The sequence below is a fragment of the Oryctolagus cuniculus genome, chromosome 11, assembly GCF_051225735.1.
Source record: "Oryctolagus cuniculus isolate XC-2025 breed Fujian yellow rabbit chromosome 11, ASM5122573v1, whole genome shotgun sequence".
NCBI classification, from domain to species: Eukaryota; Metazoa; Chordata; class Mammalia; order Lagomorpha; family Leporidae; genus Oryctolagus; species Oryctolagus cuniculus.
The window spans coordinates 48,127,477-48,147,493 of NC_142877.1; the positions used below are offsets into that span (position 1 = coordinate 48,127,477).

At 45.1% G+C, this 20,017-nt stretch overlaps 1 long non-coding RNA gene and 1 pseudogene across 2 annotated transcripts in view; both read right to left on the reverse strand.

The window, feature by feature from the left end:
- LOC149123446 (uncharacterized) overlaps positions 1-20,017 on the reverse strand; it is a 231,943-nt gene that overhangs the window by 111,494 nt on the left and 100,432 nt on the right. The gene's annotated exons all lie outside the window — the stretch shown is intronic.
- Positions 15,231-20,017, reverse strand: part of LOC149123448 (folliculin-interacting protein 2 pseudogene) — a 37,339-nt pseudogene continuing 32,552 nt past the window's right edge. Inside the window, exon 3 of the transcript XR_016216051.1 lies at positions 15,231-19,864. The product of XR_016216051.1 is annotated as a folliculin-interacting protein 2 pseudogene (transcript). The remainder of the gene's footprint in view (positions 19,865-20,017) is intronic.

Below are 20,017 nucleotides of genomic sequence, written 5' to 3' on the forward strand. Positions count from 1 at the left end.
CAGGCCAGGAACCACCCCCACTGACAAGACTGCCCATGGTTTAGGCTGAGACGCACTGTGGCTGCAAATGGGAGTCTGTGCAGTGTCCCTGGTTTTGGGGATGACTCCCTGCATGGACTGCTGCTCTGTGCCTGACACCTGGCCGAGCATTGGGCCCCTCCTTGCCTGAAATCCAGTGGCCATGGTCGCTGACACAATACTGAGTCCCTGCCCATCGTGGGACTGGGAACCTCGGGGTGGATCCCCTCTGCTGCTGCACCGAGACCATTTTAAGCACCAGGCCAACCATGTGCAGAATCACAGCTCAGAGCCAGAAGCTGCAGGGAGGTCAGTGGTTAGGGGAATTAGTTTTTTGGAAGACTTTGAAACCCGTGGTGATTTTCTTCAAGGTTTTCTCAACTTTTCCACAGGGTTTGGGCTGAGGTGGGCACGTTGCCTATGGAGCTTGAGGGAGGCAGCTGAGTCAGTGGGAATTGGGCAGGTTCTTGTGTTTGTGGAGGTGTCCAGGACCACACCACACTGTCCCTACCCACAGTGGGCACTCTGGGAAAAACCATGGATCATCCCCCCTCCCCAAGCTACCTGGCATCTGGGAGCCCTAGGTGCTAACTGTGCAGGATCTGAGGAGGGTGCAACTGTATGCAGGCCCAGGCTGTGAGACTGGACGGTGACAGGGCTATGGAACAAGTCAGAACAGAGAGGAGAGGTGAGTGGCTCACTGTCACAGAGGGACATAGCACAGTGTGTCCAGGTGTGTCGCCAACAGAAGAAAATGAAACAACCCCAAATAACAACAATATAGAAAGACCAAGCAACAACCATGACCTCAGTGAGGAAAATCAGAATCCCAAGTTGCGACAACACAGAATTAGAAACATCTGCTCTACTTTCAAATCCCCCCAAAGCCCCCACAACGAAAACCATCAGCCAAGTGGGGGAAAGACAAACAGAAATACATGACCAATACTCATGGGAAACAAACTGACAACAAAAATGACCTCTGAAGTAGCTTCTAAATGTGACCATTTTGGTCTGGAACCATTCCCTCCTCACTTCCCTCCCTGCCCTCCATCCTGTGGACAAGTATTAGCACATGCAATGTTTACAGATGGCGTAACAAACTTTCATCCAAAAGTCACTTACAGAGGACTTGCTTTCCCATGAATGTCAACAGCAACTATATAAAATATGTGAATTTTACTACCTTGTCATACACTGGCAACCTCTTGAACATCTAGAAACTAGGTGTCACAAAATTAGGAGTCATTTGTCCACTATATACACTATATAAATAGTAAAACGAAAGGACCCAAACACAGAAAAATGGCTGAAAGTAGCCCAAGCAGCAACACATCATCATATTACCTCTTACAATTCCTCGCCTCCCACCTTCTCCAAACCACAGAACACTCAGGTTGCACAAGGCTCCCAGACAAGGCCAACAATTCCATTCCCCAGAGATGCATTTCATGAGTTTTAACGAAAAGATAGAGAGGTATGTCACTACTTCTGCATTTAACCTAGGATTGTTCAAGAACCAAGGGGCATCACGCACAAGACCTGCGGTGTTTCTAACTCTCCCCTATGGTACTTCGGCGGCCTCTGTCCATGCATCCAGGAAACCTGGATGCAACCACAGCCTTTGGTTTGGAAAGGCCGTGTGTAAAGCAGAGAGCAGCTTCCGCATCTGACACACGCAGGCCTCCCAACAATGGCTGGCACATCCTCCTGAGGGTGGCTGGCCTCTCAGATGGCCTTCTCCCTGCACACACCAGCGTCCAGCGGCGCCCAGCCTGCCCACCCTGGCCCATGGCCGCTCACCGCTCCGCCGCCATCGTCCCGCGGGTCTCTGTTTCCTTCCTGGCTGCTCCCCGCACTTCCCTTCACCGAGGCCTCGGTCCAGTCACTCTTCTGGGGGCTGCTGTGGTGTCTGCCAGCTGCAACACCGTGCTCAGCCCAGGCCCCGCCTCTGCGAGGCTCCAAGGCTGGAGGACCAGGCCACACTTGTGCACTGGAGCCCGCCTCACCTGCTAGACCCTGGAGCTGCCAATGGCCTCTGGGGCCAGCCAGTGCCTGCCAGGCTCCTCGCCTCACCGCACGCGCACACCAAGGGCCATGCTCCCTGCACAGCACCCAGGAGGACTGGAGCAGCCATTTGCAAATGCTGCCAAACTGCCAAGTGCAGCATCACTCTTTACTCTAACCACACAAGCACACACAGGAATACACTACACATGCAAACACAACACGTGCACCCCACACACATCACATACTCACACCCATGCACAGACAACACACAGACACCATACATAAACACCCCCCCCACAGACTCAGAGACACCACACATACACATGTGCACACATGCACTTACACACTGCACTGACACAGACACAAACATGAACACATGCACATACACATACCCTCCCACACACACAGACTCACTTGCACACACAGGCACACATGCACACAACCCACACAGACTCACAGACATCACACCTACCCACACGCACAGAGATGCACAGACACAGGCACACACACACAGCACAACCTACACACTCTTGGAAAGCCTACATGTGGTCATTGATTGTACTGAATCAACTTAATAAACTACCATTCTGAATAGGGCCCATCTTTAATTAGCTTAGAGTCACTAGCTTCTTCGTTGGGCAATAATATTATAGCTTTTACTTTGGTTAGGTACACTTATTCTGGTAGGTACCAAACTGACAGCTTGTTCCTGGGAAGTCGCAGCTTTATTTGTCAACATCATTGTGATACACGACTTGGAATCATCTTGGGGGAACACGCAGGGCAATTTGATCTGTGAAACAGTTTCTGAAGCATCCTTCATCCGTGTCATGGAAGATTAATTCTCTGTGCAGGAGGAGGTCAGCCACCAAGACAAGGCGCCACCTGTAGCAGCCTCACCTGCTTGCAGGAGGAGGGCAGATTGCACAGTGCAGTTTTTCCTGCTAACCAGATCTACAATCACCCTCCTGGAGCAGTGAGGCATGCTTAGCTGCTGGTGCGGCTTCCAAGAAATCCAGGATCTGGGGAGGGATTTGCCCCAGGCTAAAGAGATCTCTCACACCCACCCCAGGAGGCACTGTTGCCCACTCCAGTCCTTTCAGAAAATCATATTCCATGAGTTTCGGCTCCCTCTAAATCTTCCACCAAACCAGTAGAGTACTTTCATTCTTACTAAGGAAAATGTAAATGAGAAAATATAAAAATGAGAGCTATTATGCACTGAATGTGTCAACCATTTAACAGTGAAATGTACTAAAGAGTTCTGAGTTGATTATCCTAGAGCTGCCGCCACACTGTGACTGGATTTTGGTGTGATAGGTCAGCTGTCCCCAAAAGTCTATTCAGTAGCTGCCAAGAAATGGGCAGGGTGCTATTAGTTAAGGGACTGGCTTCTGTTCTTGGAAACTTCATCATCTGAAAATTATTGATAGAATACTTGGAAAAAATGGCAGTATGCCTAGACATTTCTTAGAAAAGAATATAAATTTAAGGTAGAAATGCTTGGTGTTCTAGGAAAATTCCAAGTATCAATAACTTTCAATTTTTAAATTTTATGCCAACAAACTGTCTTCATTTAATGATGTATTTCTGTTTCCGTGGGTTATAAGTTTTCCTTTACATAGGAAATATACACACACACACACACACACACACACACATATTGGGAGATGAAGAGGATCCTTGTGTAATCCAATAAAAAAGAGTAGGCTATATAAAATCTACCTACAATGTGGTCATTTGGCAAACTGAAAAAAAAAAAAAAAAAACAACTAGCTGAGGGTTTAGAAAAATCAATAAAAATTGAGAAAGAAAGTTGTAGCCTGAATAAGTGACCCACATGGAGACGGGTTTCCTCTTTCTCCCCCACCCACTCGCATTGCTCCCTCAACCTCTCAACCCCTGGCTTCCCTCCTCTTCCTCCAAACCCCCAGTCATGGGGTCAATAGCTAAAACCCAAACAGGATGTCCAAATTTCTGGCCAGAAGGACATGAAAAAGGATGCTGGGGGTTCTGCCATGAGATGCCCAGCCATTTGTTTCAAGGTTTTCTGGGTGTGTCTTGAGAATGTTTCTGGGTGATTTATATTTGAATCAGTGAACTGAGTAAAGAAGACTGTCCCCACCAACGCAGGGGTTGGGGGCACCCAATCCACAGAAGTCCCAGATGGAACCAAAGGCAGAGGAAGGGAAATTCGCTCTTCTGGCTGTCCTCCTTTGCTCTCCACCAGACTCGGCTGCTGTACCATTGGCCCTCCTGAGTCTCCAGCTTGCTGAGCTTGCTGGTTACACAGACCTGGGGGAATTTTCTGAACACTAAAACCCAGGAATGACTTCACTGGGCCTGTGGAGGCACCGATCCACAGAAGCAATTGTTTTGTTTATTAGGTACTCCATGAGACTAAATGGAGCAATTGCCACCTCTCTAATGAAAAGCAGAGCTTCTCAATGTTTCTACCTTGCTTGGGTCTCATTAGTTTAAGTGCCTGTATTAAATATGCACATGCAGTTCTATCACAATATTCCAAGGAGGCTCTGAATCATTGGAAGCACTGCAGATCCCCCTGGTGGCATTGCTTGGAGTAGGCAGCACCTAAGAATGGCAGTTGAGGGAATGCCATTGTGTCCTCCTGCTGGGTGTGCATTCATTCAGTTTCCCAGCAGCAGAATGGGAACTGAATGGCACATCACTGGGCTTTGCTCCTAGCATTTTAGAAGATCAGCAAGCTTTAGTGTGCTGGCACTCACATATTTTTCTAGAACTGGATTTAAGTGTAAAAGGAAAAAGTCTTGCCCTCAACATTTAAAGGACTTTCAAATACTACATCACAGATTTCAGTTCTAAAAACATCATTTTCCAAACTTGATGTGACTGTCATAGTTTGTAATTCATGTGACTCCAATTTCCATGGCTGTGCCATGACCAACTCCAACAATAATCTCTGTTAACAATGAGCATCAATGTGCAACTCAGTCTTTCCATTTACAGCTGATTCTATCATTCACCAGTCTGCAAACTTTGTAAGGAATTTAATCTCTTTTGCCACTGTTTCCTCAGAGTATTGACTATCAATTCATATAAAACAATTTGGTCAGTGTCTGGTATATAAGAAATACTTCATAAACTTTATTCATTCTAATTGTTTCGAGCTAAGCAGTTTCAATGCACCACCTCAACCTGAAAATACAAATCGAATTGCAGAAAAAGAACTAGCTTTAATTTTAGGATAGAAAAAACTACTCAGAAGGAATGACTTTATTCACTAAGACCCATTTCGTCTCTATCTCTGTTTAATATGAGAAAATGCATGTACTATTACTGAATTCAGAAGTGATGGAAACTCATGAAAGATAACAGAGCTTTTGTGTAGACTGATCTGGTTAGCTGCTTTCTTAAGTCTTTTTTACAGACTCTTTTGTTCATATATTTATTTGAAAGGCAGAGCAACAGAGAGGTAGGGTGAGACAAAGAAAGAGATCATCTATTGGCTGACTCACTTCCCAAATGGCCCCAACAGCCAGGTCTGGGCCCAGCCCAAGTCATCTCCAGCAGTGGCTTCACTGCTGCAATACAATGCTGGCTCCAACAAGCGATTTCTCATAGGTCATAGAGTGACAGAGACAAAGAGAGACATACAGAGAGAAATCTCCCATCCACTAATTCACTCCCCAAATACCTGGAACAGCCAGGCTGGGCAAAACTGAAGCCAGGAGCTAGGAACTCAGTCTGGGTATCTTATAAGAGGAGCAGGGGCCCAACTATTTGAACCACCACCTGCTGCACCCCAGGGTATGCAGTAGCAGAAAACTGGGATTGGGAGCAAACCTAAGACTCAAACCCAGGCAGCAGAATATGGGATGCAGGCATCCCAAGCAAAGTCTTAATCACTGTGGCAAACACCCACTCCTTGAACTTTTCATTAGAACAGAAATATTTAAAGACCTGTCTTTGACCATGCATATAAATAAAACAGAATTCCACTTCAAACGGCTTTAATACTCAATTTTGAAATTTAAATTAAGTAAATTTCTTGTATGTACATAGAACATTGAGTAATTGATTTTTTCTTTTTTTTAAATATTCTTTTTCCATTTTTTAAAATTTTATTTAGGGCACACAAATTTCATGTATTTCCTATATACAGATCAAAAGCATAATGATATTTCCTAACCTGCCCTTCCTCCCTGCAATGTACCCACCCTTCTTCCTCCTCCCTCTCCTATTTCCACACTTTATTTTTTTATAAAGATGTATTTTCAGTTAACCTTATCGTCATAAGATTAACCCTGGGGCCAGTGCTGTGGTGTAGCAGGTAATGCCACTGCATGCTGTACAGGCAACCCATATGGGCACCGGTTCAAGTCTCAGCTGCTCCACTTCCGATCCAGCTCTCTAATATAGCCTGGGAAAGCAGTGGAAGAACGGCCCAAGTCCTTGGGCCATTGAACCCGTGTCGGAAGACCTGGAGGAGGCTCCTGGCTTCTGATTGGAATAGTGCTGGCAGTTGCGGCCAACTGGGGAGTGAACCAGTAGGTGGAAAACCTCTCTCTCTCTCTCTCTGCCCCTCCTCTATCTGTGTGTAACTCTGATATTCAAATAAATAAATAAATCTGTTAAAAATCATTGCATCTCATTTGATAAAGTGCAACACCCTTTCAAGATGAAAACTCTAAACAAATTCGGTCTAGAAGGAACATTCCTCAAAAAATCAAGGCAATTTATGACAAACCCATGGCCAGCATCATACTGAATGTGGAAATGTTGGAAGATCTGGTACCAGACAGCGATGCCTATTCTCATCATTGCTATTCAATATAGTACTGAAAATTTTAGCCAGAGCCATTAGGCAAGAAACAGAAATCAAAGGGATACAAATCTGGAAGGAAGAAGTCAAACTATCCCTCTTTGCAGACAATATGATTCTTTATTTAGAGGATTCCAAGAACTCCACTAAGAGACTATTGGAACTCATAGGAGAGTTTGGTAAAATAGCAGATTATAAAATGAACACACAAAAAAATCAACAGCCTTTGTATACACAGATAATGCCATGGCTGAGAAAGAACTTCTAAAATCAATAGGGTTCAGAACAGCTACAAAAATATGAAATATCTTGGAATAAATTTAACCAAGGTGGTCAAAGATCTCTATGACGAGAATTACACAACTCTAAAGAAAGAAATAGAAAAAGACATAATAGATGGAAAAAAATTTCATGTTCATGGATTGGAAGAGTCAATATTGTCAAAATGCCCACTCTTCCAAAAGCAACTTACAGATTCAATGCGATACCAAATAAATACCAAAGACGTTCTACTTAGACGTGCCAAAAATGATGCTGAAATTCATATGGAGGCACGGGAGACCTCAAATAGCTAAAGCAACCGTATATAACAAAAACAGAGCTGTAGGCATCACAATATCAGATTTCAAGACATACTACAGGGCAGTTAAAATCAAAACAGTCTGGTGCTAGTACAAAACAGATGGATAGACCAATGTAACAGAATAGAAACACCAGAAATCAATCCAAACATCTACAACCAACTTATTTTTGATCAAGGAGCTAAATCCAATTCCTGGAGCAAGGACAACCTATTCCAAAATGGTGCTGGGGAAAATGGTTTACCACAAGCAGAAGTATGAAGCAAGACCCCTATCTTACACCTTACACATTCAACATGGATTAAACATCTAAATCTAAGACCTGCCACCATCAAATTATTAGAGAACATTGGAGAAACCCTGCAAGATATTGGCACAGGCAAACACATCTTGGGAAAGATCCCAGAGGCACAGGCAGCCAAAGGCAAAATTAGCAACTGGGATGACATCAAATTGAGAAGTTTCTGTACCAACAGAATGGGAGAAAATGTTTGCAAATTATGCAGCTAATAAAGAATTAATGACCAGGGTCTACAATGCATTCAAGAAACTCCACCACAACAAAACAAACAACCCATTTAAGAGATGGGCCAAGCACCTAAACAGACAGTTTTCAAAAGAGGAAATCCAGACAGCCAACAGACACATGAAAAAATGTTCAGGATCACTAGCCATCAGAGACATGCAAATCAAAACTACAATGAAGGTTTCACCACACCCCGGTTAGAATGCCTTACATACAGAAATCAACTAACAACAGATGCTGGCGAGGATGTGGGGAAAAAAGGCACACAAATCCACTGTTGGTGAGAATGCAAACTGGTGAAGCCACTATGGAAGACAGTTTGGAGGTACCTCAGAAATCTGAATGTAGCCCTACCACAGGACCCAGCCATTCCACTCTTCACAATTTGCCCAAGGGAAGTTAAATTGGCAAATAAAAGAGCTGTCTGCACCTCAATGTTTATTACAGTTCAATTCACAAGACCTAAGGCATGGAGTCAACCTAAATGCCCATCAACAGAAGACTGGATAAAGAAATTATGGGATATGTACTCTATGGAATACTACACAGCGGTTAAAAATGAAATCTGGTCATTTGCAACAAAATGGAGGAATCTGGAAAACATCATGCTTGAGTGAAATAAGCCAGTCCCAAAGAGACAAATATCATATGTTCTCCGGGATCTGTAACAACTAACTGAGCAACTAAAAGGAAACCTGTAGAAGTGAAACTGACACTGTGAGAAGCAATGACTTGATCAGCCTTTATCCTGACTGTCAAGGAACAGCTTACCATTTTATTCTTTTTAGTATTTTCTTTTTCTACTTAATACTATTCGTTGAAGTTTTTACTTAACACAGAATTATTCTTAGGTGTTTAAATTTAACTGAAAATTGATCTCTGTTAAAAATAAGAGTGGAAATAAGAGAGGAAGGAGATGTACAATTTGGCACACGTTCCCTAGGACTTACTCCTATGGTAAAGCTAAAAATGTGCCATAGGACTCCAAATCCCATTAAGTTGACAGGTCCCATTGCCATCTTCTTAGTTAAAGTGATCAGTTTAAGTTCATAACTGATCATAAAGATTCAATTAAGTGTCAGAGAGATCACATAAATAAGACCAAGTGTCTGCTAAGAATATTTGATAGAATTTAAAAGGAAAGAACAATCCAACATGGGAAGCAGGATACACAGCAGACTCATCGAATGACAAGTGTCCTAAACAGCACTCCAGCCTCAGAATCAGCCCTTAAGGCATCTAGATCTGGTAAAAAGCCCATGAGAGTTTCTCAGGCATTGAAAGCCAAAACACTCTGGCAAAAAATGACCTACATGAAAGATCTCTGTGAGTGAGAACTCAGTGGAAAGAATGGGCCATCAAAGAAGGAGGTACCTTGCTCTAAAGGGAGGAGAGAACTCTGACTTTGATCATGGCCTTGTCTAAATAATGTCGGAGTTTGTGGACTTAAGAGGCTTCCAAGCTTGGCAGCGCATGACAGGAGCCTCAGGTGATCAGTGAGGTCATAAATAAGAGTGTCAATTGTTAAATCAACAACAGCAGTCACTGTGCCCTTATTCCCCATGTAGGACCTCTGTCCTTAATGTGTTGTACTATGAGAATTAATGGTAAAACTAGTCTTCAAACAGTACTTTATACTTAATTGTCTGTGTGGGTGCAAACTGTTGAAGTCTTTACTTAGTATAGAGTTGATCTTCTGTGTATAAAGATAATTAAAAATGAATCTTAATGAAGAATGGGATGGGAGAGGGAGTAGGAGGTGAGATGTTTAGGGATGAGAGGGTGGGTATGCGGGGAAGAACCGCTATAATCCAGAAGTTGTACTTTGGAAATTTATATTTATTAAATAAATCTTTCTATAAAAAACTGCATCTCAAAGTGTCAATTTCACTTATATAGATTATCTTTCAGGTACTCTATTAATTGCTAGAGATCAGGGAGATCATTTGGTATTTGTCGTTTTGGGACTGGCTCATTTCACTAAGTATAATGGTTTCCAGTTGCATCCATTTTGTCACAAAAGACAGGATTTCATTTTGTATCACTGATTGGTGGTATTCCATATTGTCTATATCATAATTTCTTTATCTAATCTAGTTTTAACTTTCATAAGTACATGGTTTGTTTCCATGAGGAACAGCTGAATCGATCTGGAGAGCCAGGCTTACATCATGTGTCTGCTGTTCAACAATCACATGTGTTTTACGTTGGTTATGTGATCACCTATCTTGACAGAATATTCCAGTCTCCCTTGGTAAGCATGCTTCATAATCTGAGTGCTTTTAAATATTGATTCTATCTGAATTTATTTCTTAAATAATATTTATGAGAAGTAGAAAATATAGAAACATTAATACTTCTTAATCATGATTTTTACAGAAAACATATTTAAATAAGTAACAGCTGAAGCCAGTACTCTCTGAAGTACAGAGGTATTAACCAATTCTACCCAAAAATATAAGAGCAGAAGAGATAAGAAGCTCATTACATACAAAGGAGTATTGATATGACTATATAAAAATATGAAGGCCAGGAGACAGTGGAATATGTTCAAAGTGCTGAAGGAAAAACCTGACAACCAAGGAAAAGCTTTCTTTCATAAGCCAGGGACAGATTAATCTGCTTCCATCACTGTCACAAAACACCTGAGGCTGGCTACCCCATAAAGTAAACAGGGTTATGTAACTCACCACTTTGGAAGCTTGGAGACCAGGAAGATCCACTGATCTGACCCCTACAGAGGTCCCCATTCGACACTCACATCACGGCAGCAGCATATGCAAGAGGGAGCAGTCACATGGTGAGAAGGGGAGCCAGAGCAGGGGCAGCCTCTCTCATGAACTACCTGGACCCCATGGAAACTCTGAATCCCTTCTCAGGGCAGCACTCTCTGTAACTTAATTATCTGGCATCAGGCCCCACTTCTTCAGAGTCACACCCCCTCCTCCAATTTTGCCACATCGAGAATCATGCCTCCAACACATGGGCCCTTGGGGTAACACTCAAACCATATCCAAACCAAAGCGAAGGGGAATTTTTAAAATTTCTCAGGCAACCTAAATCGAAAGGAGTTCATCGCCACTAGACCTGTCTTTCAAGGACTGCTGATGGGAGTTCTTTAAGTTGAAATAAAAGACCGTTAGTTGATAACATGAAATATACGGCAGCACAGAACTTGATGGTACAAGTAAAACAGAATTCTAAGACTGAAATGATGATGTATACGACAACTTTATCCCTCAAACAAAAGTTAAAGGTCAAAACTATGAATAACAACTATAACTATAATAAATCGTAAGGGACACTCATTACAAAATGTTATAAATTCTAACATCAAATACATAAAAACGTGAGGTGGAGTAAAAGTGTAGAATTATTTGATGCAATCAATTTATTATCAGTTTTAAACAGGTTTTATATGTACAAGATGCACTGTGTCAGCCTGAAGCTAAACATGAAGCAAAAATCGTTAGTAAAATTATAAAAGACTGTTAGAGGCTGGTGCCGCGGCTCACTAGGATAATCCTCTGGCTTGCAGCGCCAGCACACCGGGTTCTAGTCCCAGTCGGGGCGCCAGATTCTGTCCCGGTTGCCCCTCTTTCAGGCCAGCTCTCTGCTGTGGCCAGGGAGTGCAGTGGAGGATGGCCCAAGTCCTTGGGCCCTGCACCCCATGGGAGACCAGGATAAGTACCTGGCTCCTGGCTTCGGATCAGTGCAGTGCGCCGGCTGCAGCGTGCCAGCTGCGGCAGCCATTGGAGGGTGAACCAACGGCAAAGGAGGTTCTTTCTCTCTGTCTCTCTCTCTCTCACTGTCCACTCTGCCTGTCAAAAAAAAAAAGACTTTTAGAAAGGATTCAAAGCACACAAATACAGAAGGCCATCAAACCACAAGGGAAGAAGACAGCAAGGGGTGAAGAAAGAAATACTGTCTATAAAACAAGAAAATGACCAACAAAATGTAAGTAGTGAGTCCTTGCCTATCAATAACTACCTGGGTATAGCTGGAATTAATTCTCCAATAGAAAGACCCAAAGTGCGTGAGTAGGTTTTCTTTGCACTTCTATCAATAGACAGATGAACAGGCAAAAATCAACAAAGAAACAACAGAGCAAAGCTATACCATTGGCCAAATGGATCCAATTGATACCTATAGAACATTTCACCCCAAAACCACAGAATACACATTCTTTTCATCAGTTCATGGAACATTCTCTAGGATAGACTATATACCAGGCCATCAAACAAGTCTGAACAAATTCAAAACAATGAAAATCATACCATGAATCTTTTCTGACCACAATGGAATGAAGTTGGAAATTAATATAATAAGAAAGTCAGGAAAATACAGAAACACATAGAGACCGATCAGCATGCTCCTGAATGAACAGTGAATCATAGAAGAAATCAAAAAGATGAATTAAAATGTTCCTTGAAACAAAGGAAGTTGACTACACAACATATCAAAATTTATGAAATGTATGAAAGTAGATCTTTGTAAAATTTAAGAGTGGGAAAAGAACAGAGAGGAGGATAAAGGGTGGGAGCATGGGCAGGAAGGGGGGCAGAATGGGAGGTATCACTATATCTGTATATATCTCTACATGAAATACAGGAAACTTGTATAACTTAAATGACATTTTAAAACAGAAAAAAGAAAGAAAAAAATAATGCCAACATCTCCAAAAATTTCTTGAAAAACTTTTACCTACACATCGAAGAAGTTCAACAAACTTCAAGTAGGATAAACCCTGAGATCAACATCACGATAGTTAAATCATAGTTAACTTGTCAAACTAAAGGATTCTTGAAAGTGATGAAGCGATGACGCATGAACATCAACATCAACATCAAAGGATCCTCAACCAGGGTAGCAGATGACTTTTCAGCAGAAACCATGGAGACTAGGAAGCAGTGGGATGACATTGTCAGGTGCTGTAAGGGAAAGACTCTCAACCGGGAATTCTATACCCCCTCCCTTCAAACAACAGCCTTTCCAAAAATGAGAGGGATGGAGTAAAACAAACCCTCACTCATTCCTGATAGAATGACAATAGCACAGCTATTTTAGAAGATAGGTTGGCAGTTTTAATAAAGCTGAAAATAATCTCAACATAACATTTTGCAGAGAGGGGTGAGCATTTGGTCTAGTGGTGCAGATGCTGGTTAGGGCACCTGTGTCCCATATCTGGGTGCCTGGATTCAAAACCTTCCATTGTCATCTAACCGGCTTCCCAATACATATCTCCCCTGTGAAGCGGTGTTGATGTCTGAAGCACATGGACTCTGTCCTTACACCTTTGGACTCAGCCCACCCCAGCTGCAGGGGGAATCTGGGGAGTGATCTAGCAAGAGAGCTCACTCACTCTCCCTCTTTCTGTCTTTCCTGATCTGTTTCTCCATCTCTCTCTCCCTCTCTCTCTGCTCTCTCTCTCCCTCCCTCTTGCAACTCACAAACATAAAATATAATCTAACGGTGACATGCCTGTGCATTATGTCTACACATGTAACTGTTTATGAATGTTTTTAGCATCTGTATTTGCCCAATATTGCAAACAACCAAGTTGTTCTTTAAATATATAAATGGAAAAGCAAAAAGATGTGATGTATTTACACAGTAAATTTTTTTTAAATAAAAAGAAACAAACTACTATGCCACATAAAGGCATAGAGTTAAATGGATATTGTTAAGTGAAACAAAAGCCAATTTCGAATTATATATTATATCTTATCTAATTATATGAGATTCTGCAAAGGCAGAACTATAACGACAGTAGAAAGATCAGTAGTTTCCAGAAGTTTCGGGGAGGAGGAGGGCTGAATGGATGAAGCACAGGGCAAGTTTTAGGGCAGTGCACTTTTGTGCCTAATCCTAAATTTGTGGAGATATAACATTATGCATTTGTCAAAACCCACTGAATGTTAGAGCAAAGCAAGTCAACACTAATATATGTAAATAAAGTGATTATTTAGGCAGTTTGTGGAATGCCAGCATGAAAGGCAACAAGTGAAAAAACACTGTAACCATATTACAAATGTATGAAATGACTTCATGGAGAAGGATGGGGAAAAGACGTCAACACAAGTAATTCTGGAAAGGACTGAAGTCTGTGACAGTCAAGGCAAAGGAAACTGCCAAACACGTTGCTCTAGTTAATAATGTTTTCTAGGATGATGCGGGTTCTATATTCTCTTTTTCTTTAAATTCAAAAGGCTTATTGCAGGTAATGCCACAGAGAAATGAATCAGAATATTACATGAAGAAGTTTTCAGTTTCCCATACATCGACATTGGTATCCATTGAACTGATCAAAAGTATACAGTCCCATCCATTTCTGTCCTTGGGGCTTGAATAATAACAAATCCCCAAATTTTCTCCATTTCCAAACACCATTTAAATTTAGCTATATGTCTATGTTGCTTCCAAGATTTACGGTTGAACAAATTTTGACATCTAAAAATTAACATTTGGAGGTGGGTAGCTGTTTGATTTATGAAAAAAAATTAAAATATTCTCTCTCAAAAGCCCAGTTTAAGAAATGGCTCACATTAATCAAGAGAAGCGGGCCGGCGCCACAGCTTACTAGGCTAATCCTCTGCCTTGCGGCGCCGGCACACAGGGTTCTAGTCCCGGTCGGGGCACCGGATTCTGTCCCGGTTGCCCCTCTTCCAGGCCAGCTCTCTGCTGTGGCCAGGGAGTGCAGTGGAGGATGGCCCAAGTCCTTGGGCCCTGCACCCCATGGGAGACCAGGATAAGCACCTGGCTCCTGCCTTCGGATCAGCGCGCCGGCCGCGGCGGCCATTGGAGGGTGAACCAACAGCAAAGGAAGACCTTTCTCTCTCTCTCTCTCTCTCACTGTCCACTCTGCCTGTCAAAAAATAAAAATAAATAAATAAATAAATAAAATCAATAGAAGCTAAAGACTTTATTAATTTGATGGTGAAAGCATGCATGAACAAACTATTCCTCAAAGCAGACCTTAGTGACAGACAGACATTTACAAAAAATTGGGGCTTACCTTTTATTTCTTTTTTTTTAAATGTACAACCAACTCAAGTTAAGAACCTAAAAGGCTACATACTGAATTGTTATAAAATCTCAGGATCTAATTTTAAGAGCCCAAGCTGTGGTTTAATATCATTTAGCAAGTAGGGATTTTTCCTCCCTCCAAAGGTTAATTTTCAAAAAAATATGGTTAAGTTTAAAAAGTTGCAGTGTGTGAACAGCAGTTCCATGGGAAGTGAGATTATAGTTGCTGTCATTAAAAAACAGCACACTTCAGAAAAATGGATTGACGCCTGTACAAAAAGCTATTTAACACTGATAAAAAATAACATACTTTGGAATTATGCACATGTATGGAAGCCAAATTTTAACCTTTTCTCATTGTCATGGTTAAAATGTACACAATTACCTTACAGTCATATCACTTATCAATTTATTAAAAATAAAACTGCAACATGCTAGAAAGAGGTCCGTCACAGGGACATGGGCACACATCTGCAGGCCCAGGGAGGCCGTAGTCCTGCTGCACAGCCAGGTTTGGAACAGGCACTACCACGGTCCTTGCCTGTCTTCCAAATACAAGCCCAGGGCCGTCCCCGTGCTCTCCTTCTGGTTGCTGCTGCACTGTCAGGAGGGGAGAGCGAGTCGGCGGCGTGGCCAGGACCCCAGCAGCAGTTCTGATGCCTCCATCCTCCACAAAACCCCAGCTTGCATGCCCTACGGCTCCCCAACAACAGCCAGTCTGAGCACGGTGGGCACTGTCCCCAGGGCCAGGTCTGGAGGAGCGTCTGGAAACCTGCTGGTCCTCAGCCTCCAGGGGACCCCTCGCTGCCTTTGGGTGCTGTGCACAGGCCCTCAGCCACTCCTCAATTTTTTTGGTTCAGCTTTCCATGCCAGACTCTGGTGACACAGAGCGTCCAATGTGGAAAGTGACCTTCTCCCAGGAGGCTTCGGCCAGGAATGTCAGTCAGGGCAAGGCCTGGCTGCTGACCGGTCTGGTCCTTTCTCAGGCAGCTCCCCTCGGGCCTCCTTATTGGCACCTGTTGATCCGCCCTCATGCCTATCCCTGGAGCCTCACAGTGGGGCAGGAGTAAGGAGTAACCCCATGGAGCCTGTTTCTTACTTTCTTCAGCTCTGCAAAATGCACCCTGAGGCTTCCAGACACTGTCATCTGCTGGCTCTGGTATCCCCACGCCACAGGACTTGGAACTCTGCTCTGGCCTCTTGCATGTCTCTGTCAGGCCTGGGACAGGGGCTCTCCCATCCGTGCCCTCTAGGGTCTCCGCTAACTCTGCAGGCCGGGGTACCTTCTCTCTGCCATGGCTGGGAGCACGAGAGAAGGCTCATTTCTCACAGCGACCACCATGGATTCTGACTCCTCCACTTCTGCCTTCTCCAGGGCACTGATGATCTGGTTCCTGTTTACAACCCAGTTGCTCTCGCTGTGAGCAACAGTCCAGGACAGCTTATCCTCCCGTAGCTCAGAGTACTGGAGAACATAGGTCAGGAAGTACCAGATGCACTGCACCCAATCATTCTGCTCCCCCGCACCTCTCAATGTGCAAGTTAGCCTCACTGGAGAGAGAGCCTGTGGCTCTGCTAACGTCACCAAGCTGCACCCAAGAGGACTGTAGGGATGTTTTTTGGCCAGCAAGTTCACCAACTCAGAAGTGTGTTTCTCTGAGAAGGCTTTCATAGGAGGACGGTCAACGGGCATGGCAGTCAGGACCCAGGCCAGGTGGGAGGTTGACCCTGCAGTCAGTAAGGCAGCAAACACCTGGTTCCTGGGCTCTGATCTATCAGCAGTGTAAACTCCTTGAGAAAGCACTGGCAGAGCTGGGTTTTTCCCAAAGTGCTGGACATCGTGGTAAGCCACACAGGTTCAGCTACCCCTGGAACAGAACGAACTTTGAGATAGTCCTTCTGAATGCTCCCAGAGCTTGGACCTGCAGAGTGGACTCTGCTATCTCCCTCCAGCAGATGATGGCCTTTCCAACTGCACTCCTGAGCCTGCTCATGAGAGTCAAACAGGGGAAATGAGAGAAAAAGAAGTCCTGGAAGTTCCTTTGTGCTTCGTCTCTCTCACACAAGGAAACGGCGATGCTCATGGCAACTTTCCTCCTCCTAACCATGGCCGGCTAGAACTGCAGGTTTCTTCAGCCAAGCTGCATGTCTCAGCAGTTGACCTCCTGGGAGTGATGCTGCTACCAGACATTTCGTCTGACTTTGGAGCCAGAGGCAGTGTAGCTGCTGGAGGACAACATAAAGGAGCCCAGGCATGGGAAGGGCGTGGTCGAAAGGCTGCTCAGGGAGGCTGGTGGAGCTACACCCCCATCCCTGTCTCCATTCTGCCCTCGGCCCCCTGTATAGAAAGGTGTGCAGGGAGCTGCAGAGAAAGATGCTCTCCTGGTGAGCTGGAGGGGTCCTCCGTCAGCTCCCCCTGCAGCAGACCTAGGTCACCTGCATTGTGCCCAGGACCCACACAATTCTGATGTGTGTTCAGTTTTCCCGAGTTAGGCTCTTGGTGGATGTGGTCCAGGCTGTCTTGCGCATCATCTGCATTTCCATGGAAGCTGCCCATTCGAGCAGAGCAGATGGCACTGAGCATCAGTTGTGGAGGAGAAGGCGCACAGTGCATCTTTCAGGAGGGTCCTTTGGAACTCACTGCCACAGCGCCAAACTTCATTCCCCCAGCACACTGACACCCGAAGCTGATCTTGTGTACGGTCCTCTGGGCTGCTCCCTGGCGTGTGCTAAAGACCCCGGAGGAGCCATGGGAAGAGCTGCTGCTGAGGCTGCCACTTCCCTTACAGTACCTGGCTGGCTCCTTCACAGGGACAGCCTCTGTTCCCTGACCTGTGGCCTCTTCAACCTTGAGCAGCTTTAGAACTGCACAAGGCACGTCTGCCCCTTATTTCACAGTCCCGGTAAACCAGCAGGCAAGTTTCATTCAGGTCAGACTCCGAGCATGACCAAGAGTGCCCGGGCTTCCAGGAGCCGGTAACATGACGGAGCCAGCCTGCCGCTGCCTGGCAGGCTGACAGTTCCCAGGTCATATATTTTCATACTGCACTATATGTACACTGGCATTAAACAGTTAATTAAATGGACTGAAGAAGTATCAAACAGATTTCTCACCACTGAAATGGGATTTTACAGATCAGTTGGGGGAAGGGGAAGCTGTAGTTCCATGTCTGATGTTTAGAGCTCAAGACATCAGTGTGAACTCATGTTTAGTTTGTTTCACATAAATCCCGATGCTACATAGAGATATGCACAGGTGTGAACACAGGCCTGGGTTTGTACGTACATGTATTTCTTGGCTTTGTCAGCTCAAAGTGCCCAGAAGTAACACACCTCCCGCAGCACGCAGCACACCAATCACTTGACCTTGTCTTCTAACGTTAGTTGTTCAGTTATGAAGCTCCTTTGGGAAATGAATGATTCTAAGACTGGCACATGGAATATACAAGGTAAGCATAAAGCATTTGTAGTTCCAAAAGTAAAGGAGTGGTGAGAAGAAAAGCCTTACCTAGAGTGACAGTATTGTCAAAGGGAAAACAGACAACTGAGGGAGCTTCCAGGTTACAGCTGGAACAATGTGAACAACAAAACAATTACATTACATTATAGTCCAGATCTGAAAAACATTTCCTTAAATCTCTGCTCACATAAGTAATTAATGACTAAATTTCTCAATGGGGGACAATTGATTCTATGGACACAATGGAATATCACTCAGCCATAAAGAAGAATGAAATCCTCACATTTGCAGCAAGACACGTGACACTGAAGATAATCTTATTAAGTTAAATGAACCAGATAGCAGCAGTGGGTGGAGCAGGTGGCAGAAGGGACGGCGGTGGATGTGGGAGCATGAGGGGCTCCAGTCCAGCTCCCACAGGCCCCATGACCCGGACGCCACATGGCCACCTTCAGGCAGGAAGCTATGGAGGAACTATGAGATGGGGGAGGGGCTGGGCAGCGGCCAGTTGGCCATCAGCGGAAGTGCAGGAGGAGGGCCCAGGGAGGGAGTCCAAGGTATCAGGAAGGGCACCTTCCTCCAGCCATCGCTGGGTCAGCTGGGGGAGATGGAGTGGGACGTGGGCATCCTGTGGGGCATCCATCACCCAGCATCACTGAGCTGCCTGATGGATTCCAGCACAGGATGGGCGTGGTGCACATTCTGAGCTCTGCGACTTCCTGGCTGAGATGGAAGCGCTGAAGGGGGACGAGGCCATGCAGTTCTGCAAGTGGATCCTGGGCTGCATGCACCACCTGTACTCATGGCATTGCACACTCGGACCTCAAGCCCAATGACATCATATGCTGGACAAGCATGCGCCCAGTCCGGGTCAAGCTCCTCAGCTTCAGCATGGCACACAGGATGGAGGCAGGGACCGAGTATAAAAACCTCGTCCACACCCAGAGCTCGTGGCTCCCGAGATTGTCAGCTATGCGCCCCTGGGCCTGGAGGCGGATGGTGGAGCATTGGTGTCATCACCAACACCCTCCTCAGCAGCCGTCCCCACTCTGGGGGAGACGAAGCAGGAGCCCCTGACCAGCATCTTGGCTGTGAACCAGGACTTCAGCGAGGAGGATTCCAGCAACACCAGCTAGCTGGTTGAGGGCTTCATCCATGGGTGCTCGTCATGGACCCCAAGAGGGGAAGAACCTTGCCCAGAGCCTGGGGAATTCCTGGGTCATGGTTATCCTGGGTGGACTTGCACAGGGAGACGGAGGCCACGAGCCCGAGCGGCTCCAGGAGGACAGATCCAGTCCGCTCCAGCAGGCTGCCCACAACAGCTGTCAGCTCCCAGCGCTTCTTCAAGGTGCTGCAGTAGGCAGTGGCCACCAAGGGCCTGCGAGAGCCGGAGCATGGCTGGCGCCTGTGCCAGAGCATGTGGAGGTGCTCAGGGCCATCTGAAAGAAGGAAGAGGCCTGGTAGGAGGAGGAGGAGGATGAGAGCATGGGCCAGGATCTGTGGCGGCGGCGCCAGGAGCTGCACTCGACCCTGGAGCTGCAGTGCCAGGCACAGGAGGAGGCCAAGTGCGCCCTGCTGGGTCCAGCAGGTTC